The sequence below is a fragment of the Meleagris gallopavo genome, chromosome 4, assembly GCF_000146605.3.
Source record: "Meleagris gallopavo isolate NT-WF06-2002-E0010 breed Aviagen turkey brand Nicholas breeding stock chromosome 4, Turkey_5.1, whole genome shotgun sequence".
Taxonomy (NCBI): Eukaryota; Metazoa; Chordata; class Aves; order Galliformes; family Phasianidae; genus Meleagris; species Meleagris gallopavo.
This window is the reverse complement of record NC_015014.2, coordinates 37,561,547-37,571,467: the sequence shown is the minus strand read 5'-3', so window position 1 is coordinate 37,571,467 and position 9,921 is coordinate 37,561,547.

The following is a 9,921-nucleotide window of genomic DNA, read 5'->3' as shown; positions in this document are numbered from 1 at the left end:
TGGAAGGAAAAAAGAAAAAAAAACAACCAAAACTTTTCCTCAAGTGTTGCTGCCGAACTTCGTTGTGTGCAGTGCCTGGGATTGTGAGTTGTGCTGGGCCCGGGCTGCAGCTGGAGTTGCAGCTTGACAGATGCTCCCAGGCCACCAGGCAGGGCAGCTAGCAGGGCCTGTGGCTGTCTGCCAGGAAAGGACGAGCCATAGTCCCTGAGGACCATTTTTAACAGCAGAAATGCCATGTGCGCTTGATAGTGTTGCTGTGATGAAGCAGACCACGATGCTGTCCTCTGCCCGAAGGAGGACCTGTGCCAGGAGGTGACAGGCAGAAGGAAGCACTGAGCAGAGCTGTGTAGCCTGCACGGGTGTCGTGGCCACTCAGAGACACCCAGCACCTCCATGTGTGCGTCTTGACAAGGATTGCTGCACACAGCATGCTCCAAGAGTCACCTGCAGAATCCCCTAGCATTAATTTGGCCCTACTCTGTTAATCTGAGAAGCTTTCTCAGCTCAATCATGGCTGTGTTAGGAGGACACTTAAGAAGGGAATTAAAATAAATATTGGCTTAGCCACCTTCATCTCTTAAGGTTTAAATGTGGAGTGCTAAGAATGTGTTGCCTCTTCCAGTAAGCATTTACGCTGCCATTCAGCCTGCTCTGATGCTGCTTGTTCAGTTTATCACCTCTGACTTCTGCAGGGTGCAGCTTTGCAGGCAAGCTTTGTGCTTTTCTAGGGCTCTGAGATGAAGCTGAAAACTGATGAAGGTTCATGAAGATGCACCTAAAAGGGGGAGGAGGAGGAGGAGAAATGAGCAGGAGAATGATCTGCTGTGTCACCCAGTGGGAAGGAACATGACAGTGACAAAGTTCAGGAGTCAAATTCTTACACTTTCTGGTTTAGGAGAAGGATTCTGTTGAGGACTTTTCTAAAGTGGAAATGTTTACAATAAGTTAACATGAAATGCTTTTTATATGTACGGTTAAGAGTTTTAACTTTTCTACAGAGCCATTAGCATGAGGGTTGTCACATACCATGGAGGTGCTTGTGAGTTACTGTGTTGGTGAGCAGATGTGTGAGCGCAGCATCTGTTTGCATGCTGTGCTTCTTACTACCCCAGGGATAAATCAGCCCAGGGGTAAATCAGCCATCCTGGATTGCCTAATTTTTGCTGTAATTTTTCTGTGAAAGCAGTGATAGCCAACATGAACAGGATCCTCAACTGTCAGCTTTTCAGCTGAGCTGTTAGACAAAATTGTCGCCTTCTTTGATGGCTCTGATTAAGGTCACTATGCTTTCAGTATAAGGTTTATAGAAATCCAACTTAATTTTATCAAGTTGGTTTATTAGTTATAGGAATTGATTTGTATAGCATGACTTCTTTGTTCTCAGAAGTGTTCAGCATTTACACAGACATGTAGTTTTTCAGTGAAACGTGTTATGTTTTTTGGGCAGGCCTTATTATTGCTACACAGAATTTGATTTCCAGAAGGATGTAGTTCACTTTGCTAGAGTCCCGGATTTGTAATGCCACAGCTATTTGGTTTGCGCTGAAATTTCAGAGCTGCCAGCTATTTCACTTCCTCTTGCCTTGCTCGTGTTAACTCTGTGCTCAAAGAAATGCTCTGCTTCTGCTGTTCTTTGTGAGGAAGAGTTTTTCTTCCTCGATCATGATGGCGAACAGATGTGTTAACACAAAATTGGTGAAAATTGCCAGTTTTTCTTGGCTGTTCATAAACAGTCTGAGCCAGAGAACACTTAAAAAGCTGATTTTAAAAAAAATTTTTAACACAACCTAATTAGATACCAGATTTGGCACTGCGGAGCAGCTAAAACGGATTTGCTTTTTACGGCCATTCACGTACATGAGATTCCTGGTTTAGTTCATGTAGCAGAGATCTGTACAAGGCTGCCTGCAGCACTGGGGATTTCAGCTGCTAATGGCATAGGAGCCTGAATTACGCTGTTTCCTGTGTATTTTTAAAATCGGATTCCCTTGCAGTTGCATGGTGTCCCCTTTAGCAAAACTGTTTCTGTGCAGTGTGGAGTTGCTGGTGTGGTGACAGTGTCTCCTGCAAGGGGCATGGCTTGTATTAGGAGAGTAAGGAACTGAAGTGGGAAAACTGTTTGTTTTACGAAGCATTAGTTCTGCTTAACATTGTTAATTCAGAAAGTGTCCCGCTTTTATGTGTGGGATTCTCTTAGGTTGCATATCTGCACAATAGAGGTTGTGTGTAAGCTGAAAGGTGGGTTTGCAAATATGCCTGTGAAAAGTGTTTTTGTTTTCTTTCTGTTTTAGGAAATGATGTATGCTTGTTGTTGAGGAAAGGATTTTCCTGGTTGCAAATTGCAGCCAGTTGGGGAACCACTGGGTTTGGTTACCTGCAGAAAGCAGGGCAGTGAGTATTTTTGGTCTTGTCCTTCCCAGTATCATCCATATCTGTCAAAAATGCTTCTTTTAATGCTCTCAGCTGACAAGCTGTTGGCTACACCGTGCTTCAGGCTGGCCCTAACTTTGTTTTGTCCTTCCTGTTAATGACGTCTAGTTACTCTTGTTTTCTTCCAGACTGCTGTACCATTTTTAGTGTTACTCATTTCCAGTTTATCCTTTGGTTTTAGATAGTCTGGGGAGTATCAGTCTAGATGTGTCTGAATAGCCACAGGATAATTTAAAAATTTTTTTTCCTGCTATGTTTTAACTTTTGCCTCCTTTCAAGATACCCCACCAAAGTAGCAATCACAGCAGCTACAGAAGTGGGTTACCTCTGAGTGTCTTGGGTGGTTGAGTATTTCTCTTAAACACTCTTTGTTCCTGCTGTATATTTGCAGTCTTCATAGGTCCTTTGGAAAGTGAGGTATAATTGAAGCTGAGAGCTGGAAATAATTTGTGACCATTCAGTGAGCTTCCCCCTCTTTTCTTTCTGCTTCTTACAACGTAAGTTTGCTTAATGATCCAAACCTTGTTTTCTAATTCAGAAACCTTGTGTTTTTACTGGAGGATGTCTAACTCTATGCACACCCATGAACTGTCTATGGAAGTGCTGTTAACTTACAAATGTCTTCAGCAGGTCTTTGAAAAGATCCTAGTCATCTACTGCAGGAAGTGTGCCTATCTCGGCTAGTTCATTTCATTGCCTTTGGATACTGCATCTATGCTAGAAAAACAGAATGGCACTGGGGATGGCAGCTGGATGCTTTCTGCTCTTACTCTTTCCATGTCTAGCAACTGGGAGATGGCTGCATTTGCTCTGCTAAATATGCTTTTGGAGAGAGATGTGGGAGATAGATATATAGGAGGTACATACCAGAGGTATGTGTCTGTATCATGGAAATTCATCATCCTTTGTACTTCTAAGCATGCTCTAGCTGTTCATTATTTTGCCATACATTGTGAAGAGCATCCTCATGTGATAGCAAAGTAATAGGCTGTGCTTCTGAAAAGTTTGGAAATAAGTGACTCTACTTATATCCAACACGCATATGTAGGTACTTCCCTGTTGGTAGCCCTTCTGACAGTGTTTGTTTTTATGTTTTGGGTGGGATTTTTTGTTGTTTTTGTTTGTTTTGTTGTTTTTTTTTCCAATTTAAAATGGGGATAAGAGGAGTCATGCCATGAAGTGGTACCTTTATGAGGCTCACTGTCATTGTAAAGGAGGTAACAGGAAATGATGCTGCAGTTTCATTTTGAGCGGTGCTGTGATAATCCAAACAGTGCTGTAAGTGTGAGTACATTTTTGTGCTTTATGGGATGAGGAAAATCTCAGGCTCTGTTCCTTCCAATGCTCTGCATGAGGCTCTTTTTTGTACCTGTAAAAAGGCTGATTAATAGAGAATGTCTGAGAAAATTGCTCTGCAAATGCCTGGGATGCTCTGAAGATTTACCACAAATCACTGCTTGAGCACTAATACTTAGTGCTGTTTACAAATGTAGTGCGTGTCTTAAGAACATTAGTCTCTTCTAATAATGCCTTTTTTTTTTTTTTTTCCTTTGGATGTTCTTTTTATGTGTTAAAATCTTGTTTTGAAGCTTAAAGGTAAAACATTTAAATCCCCTAATAACTTATGTCTGAAGGAGTGGGAGAAGAATGAAAGGGATTGATGTTTCTTTTGTTTGGTTGTTTTGTTTGTTTTGTGGAAAGATTTCACCTTCTGAAGGCCTTCCTGTAAGACTTTTGGCACTGAAGAGAAAGCAAGCAGTACACCTGTTCTCAGCATGTAGTAGTAAACATTAAAATTTTTATTTATTTATTTACTTTTTACTACTGTCTTCCTCCACCTGAAGGAAATGAGCTATAGGAAAATGAATGGAATTGCTGGAGCTGCAGTTGATTTCTCCAGGATCTTTTCCACCCTGGCAGCATACTTGCAAGTCAGCAGCAAAGATGAATTTCTCATTGGGTTGCTGCTTGGCAGCACAGTTAATGCAGCCAAGTGAGAAGGCAGTAAGCTCTTCTGGGCCCGGAGGTGTTCTGCAGTCACTTCTGGGCCTTGTTGCTATACAGTGTGGATTATGAGATACTTCTGTTAAGGGCATCTAACACCAGTTCTGGCTCTGAGCTGATGATGCCTTTTTCTTTTCCAGAAAGATGAAAGGAAGAGACAGGCTCTCTCCTAAGCTAAGTGTCCTAAGCTTAAGCGATGAGACCAGCAAACAATTAAACCATTTGTTCTCTGAACTGGGCAGGGAGTGTGGGCAGAGGACAGCTCCCAGGCCTGCCACTTGCTTGCTGTGACTTTTTCCATCCTCGTCTGACTCATATGTCCTCATATGTCATCTTGACACTGCACTTGAAGGTGCAGGTATTCTTGCATGCCATCCGCAGAGTGTTTTGTATCTGCCAGACTGGCTGCTCCTTAATTCCTGCAGTGTGGGCGAATCGACTTGCTCTGTAAATGTGCTGCTGTGTGCCATTTGTAGCTGATTGAGTAGATGAGGAATTTGTGGTCTGTTCACTGTGAGGATAGATGGCTCGCAGGGAATGCATGACATTACGTCCACGATCCCCAGAGGTTGGGAAGTATGGATATAGACTCTGAAGGTCGAGTTCATCACTCGTAAAGTAAATCTCTCATATTAGAATGGCTTTATCTGTTATAACACAATAGCTGAAGAAGAGAATAGAAATTAAAAATGAACACTGATTGGCCACTTGCCTGCTAAATATTGTATCTTTTCTTTTTGGTCCATGAACCAATTCTTCATCCATGCCTGGCTGACTGGGAGTGATCTCATGCTGTGTGTGGCTGTCAAGTGCCAGCAGGCAGTGCGTGGGTAAACAGAAAGCTTTGTGCTGGTGTGGTGGTGCACAACCTCCTGCTGCTGGGGAGGGAATGTGTAGTGCTCCTTCAGACGAAAAAAAAAAGAAACATTTGCTGTGAAAACAGAAAACTTACACTTCTAGAAGCTGCATTTATCACAATGAGCAGACAGTGCATCTTCAGAAGGAAAGAAAAATTGAATACATTACACACAGACAAGATTGTAACTTTTTTTCCCTCAATTTCAGATAAGCAATTTTGAAGCAATTATCTTGTCATTTGCACTTTGGTCGTTTCAGATCAAAATTACTTCAGCCTTCGCATTCTAGTCAGATGGAAAGGAGGTGTTATGTCTTCTTGTATGAAATGTTTCATCTTCCTGCTGTATCTCCGTTATTGCTTAACTGTAGAGAAAGAGACCATGAGGTTGATTTAGAGATCACAAAAATATCTTTAAATGTCTCATGTATGAGGAGAAATTACATTGCTCTTCTTCCTGGCAAATCAAATATAATATATCATGAATAAATTGGTTTGGGGCAGAGTGTTCTGCTGTGCAAAAGACAAATAGAAAAAAAGACATGGAAGACAAAAAGATATGGAAGGTGCAGTCACCTGTTGGGCTGACATCTTTATGCTGTGATGTTCACAGGACAATGTTGCTATGGATTGTTCAAGTTTTCTGTATTTTTTTTTCCTAGGACCTATCTCTCCTCTTACCTTCTCTTGCAAACTATCTCTTACTTGATATTCTTTTCTTGCTTTTTGAACTAGCCTCTCAGCAGAGCAATGCCATATCCCATAGTGCAATCTGTGGAAGACAGACTTCTATTTATTTCTTTATTTAGTAACACCCCCCACCCCCACACCTTTACCAGTGGGTTTAAATAGCCGCTGAGCACCTGCTCCCCTAGGGCCCTCTGTGGCCCTCATCTTCCACACCTTGCCTCTCCCATAGCTGGCATAAACCTGGCCTTGCAGCAGGGGTGTATCTGAGGGCTGCAGCTATGGGGCAGAGGAGGCGGAGTTGGTTGTGTCCTTTTGTTGCAGTGGTGGGTTAGTAGGCGGGTGGGCCAGAGGCTGCGTGCTGAAGTGTTTCTTAGGGAGTGGGTCAGAGGTTAGGGCTAGCCTGAGCTGTACAAGTGAATAGCAAATTTTTAAATTAATCACAGTATAAGAAGATGCATTAGAGTATCTAAAAATGTTTAAGAAGATGGCAAATGTGCTTTTAGCTATGGGTAGCTCAGTTTTCTCTTCTGCAAATCCTATCTCTGCCATGCCCTAGAGAACAAAAGAAGCTGAAAGAGAAGTTTGCAAACAGTAAAATGAAAACGAGTGCAAAAATAGAAGCCTGATGGAAGAAACACACCTGCCATAAAAATGCAATGTCAATAATAGTGGGTTCTTAGAGCGCTGTTGTGCTAATATTGGTAATGAAAAGCAGGAAATCTTCTGGGTCTGAGTTGGGAGGGGATTTAGGCACAGCGACTCGTGATCTTGAGCCATATGTTTTCTTATCCTACCAGGGTAAAGTGCCTCTCTTCTGACTGCCTCTGGTTTCACTTCAGCACGTGTTCAAACAGGAAAAACTGAGTCAAGTATTGAAGCTCTTTTGTGAAGAACTTTTGTGTGCTGTAACCAAACCCTGTTGTTAAATCCTATATGTGCTAGATATGAGTTTTCTTTTAGTTCAGACATTCTTGTTTAACCGTGTATGCTGCCAGCTGTATCCTGGATTCTTCTTCATGCTTTCTCAAAGGCTGCTTTTAAAATGACTCGCAGACTGTTCAGCTGTCATGGCGCTTACACTGTGGCATACATTTTGGCAGCATAACTCTTGTTGGTTTGGAAAACTTTTGGAAGCTGTAGTGTTCTCACTTCATTATCTCCAAGCATAAGCCTCACTAAAGGTGCAGCACAAGGAGCTGGAAAGATTCAGAATGGGTGGACCCTTTGGGGCTTTGATGTGGAAGATGACCTGCTGCAGAATGACTCACAGCTTGGCTTATGCTTCTCAAAACTGAGAGAGGCCTAATAAAAATCTCAAAGGATTCCTGCCAGAGTGTGTTCCCAGGCACTGGGACCATGGCAGCATCTTTTACTTGCAGTCAATCCAGCTGGTACAATTTCTCAGCTAGCTGCAATGGCTTTCAAGCAAAAGCAATTTATTTTGAAGATGATGATATCTTTTCCTTCCTTTTCCTCCAAAGCTGGAGCTAGCTTTACCTTAATATGCAGACACATAAGATTTTTGCAATGAGATTTCCATCACTTTTTCTCATTGTAATCTGTTGTGAGAGTGTGCTCTGTTCTTTATTGTAGTCATCTGAAATGAGAGCAGTCTGTATCTGAAGCCATAAAGTCTGACATGTTGTAGGATATGAAAGTGTAGTTCATATTTAGGTCTGCCATCTTTAGCCAGAAGCCAAGGGTGCATGCTTAGTATTTGTAATCCGTCTTTCTGCTGTAATAAAACTGGATATGCTTGAAGCATTGTGGCCCAGAGCTGTGTAGTTTCAGGCTTAGTCTTGCAGTGCTTGTGACTGTAGGCATCCTAGAAAGGTAAGTGAGTGAGCTGGGTCAATTGAAAGAGCCCAGGCCTTCTGCAAGTGAATTGCAGCTGTTGAGTCGTCTGTGTTCTTGAGAGTGCTGACCCAAGTTATCCTTTATGACAGTGAAAGTGTAAAGCAAAAATAATCTGATATAGACCACACCCTGATATGACTTTAATCTGTGCAAGCCATAACAATAGTGCCATCCTTCTGCACTTCAAAAAGCTTGTTTCCTTGTGTGACAGTTGCCTTGCCTTCTGCAATGGCTGTCACTCGTCTGGTGAGCAGGGATGCAACTGTCGTCGAGGATTCCCTGCACCAGCTGATGCAAAATGTAGTTTTGCTGCCTTTCAAATACGAATACACTTTGGGATTGTTGGGGGGCCGATCTTATGAGTATGCACTCCCCCACAAACCATTACAGTATGTCTGGTCTCCCTTGGCATTAACCATCAGTAATTCGTAGTTCTCTTTATGTATTACAGAAGCTTTTGAGCAAGTTATGAATATTCCCAGCTGTAATGCTGCAGGTAGCTGCATGCAATAACATAATAAAATAGATGCTATCAGAAGTTATGAACAATCTTGAACAAAAAGACTGATGTTGCTCATTCATGTACTAATGATTTTGGATGCTGCGCAACACTTGGAATTCAAGCCCTTAGGTACTGCTGTTGGCCTTTGTGGTTTTCCTAGTAGTTCCTAGGTTTTGGAGGTAGCTCTGTGGTGGTGAGGGAGACCTCTGTGTCACCCTTGACTCTAGGACTTAAGCTTTAAGGAAAATACATAGCACCTTTTCCAGTCTTCAGAGGATCAAGGTCTGCTGTCAGAGCAGCACAGAGCTCCAGGGGAAGCAGCAGGAAAATCTCATGTGCAAGTTCTAGAAACTATGGTTGAGCCACAGCAACGCATGTGCAGAGGAAGGGAAATGTTGAACAAAGGTGCTTATTCAGAGGATATGATGGAAATAGAGCAGCTGGACTTTGGTCTATCTCAAACTATCAATATTTAGTGAGTAGTTTATGTTGTTACTGACTTGGTGCACTTTGCTCAATGTGGCATGTACTCTGTGGCCTTTTTATCTCCTTACAAATGCAGAAATGTTCAGGATATCCCATTTAGATTAAATAATTGTTTTGTAGCATTAATTAATGCGTCTGCTTAAAAATGAGCATTTGGCAGATTGCTTCAGACACTTCAGATGCAAATGTAGATGCAGAATAAGGCAGATTCTTAACTGAACGTAAATAGTGTTATTCTGCATGAAGGGAAAATACAGAGATGAGGAAAGCAAGCAGAGTCTGGTGTGTCTCTTTGTGCCCTTCATGCCCACAGAGCAAGTGAATGAAGAGATTTTCAGTGAGTTCATTAACCCATATCAGATCTTTCCTTGTGGAACTTGCAGACAACAAAAGCACACTGCAGCAAAATATTTTGGTGTCAGAGACTGTGACTGTTCTTTCCCTTGTATTTTCTTCCAGGATAGCACTTTGCAAACATGGCTCTTTTATTGCTAATTAGATGCTTTTTTGCTCATTTGCTAGACTGCCAGCAAGCCATCCTTGAAAAAGTCAGATGATCTTTTGTACTCCAGAAAAGCTCTCCTGAGTTATAAAGGTGTTAACTACAGGCTACTGCAGGTTGTCCAACATGCTGTTTTCTCAAGACAGTGCAGATCACAGAATCACAGAATCACAGAATTGTAGGGGTTGGAAGGGACCTCTAGAGATCATCGAGACCAACCCCCCTGCCAAAGCAGGTTCCCTACACCAGGTCGCACAGGTAGGCGTCCAGGCGAGACTTGAATATCTCCAGAGAAGGAGACTCCACAACCTCCCTGGGCAGCCTGTTCCAGTGCTCCGTCACCCTCACCGTGAAGAAGTCTTACGCACATTCGTGCGAAACTTCCTATGCTGCAGCTTATGTCCGTTTCCCCTCGTCCTGTCTCCACGTACCACTGAAAAGAGACTGGCCTCACCACTATGGCCGCCACACCTCAGATATTTATAAACCTGGATCAGGTCCCCTCTCAGTCTTCTTTTCTCAAGGCTAAACAGACCCAGTTTACTTAGCCTTTCTTCATAGGGGAGATGCTCCAGGCCCTTCACCATCTTTGTG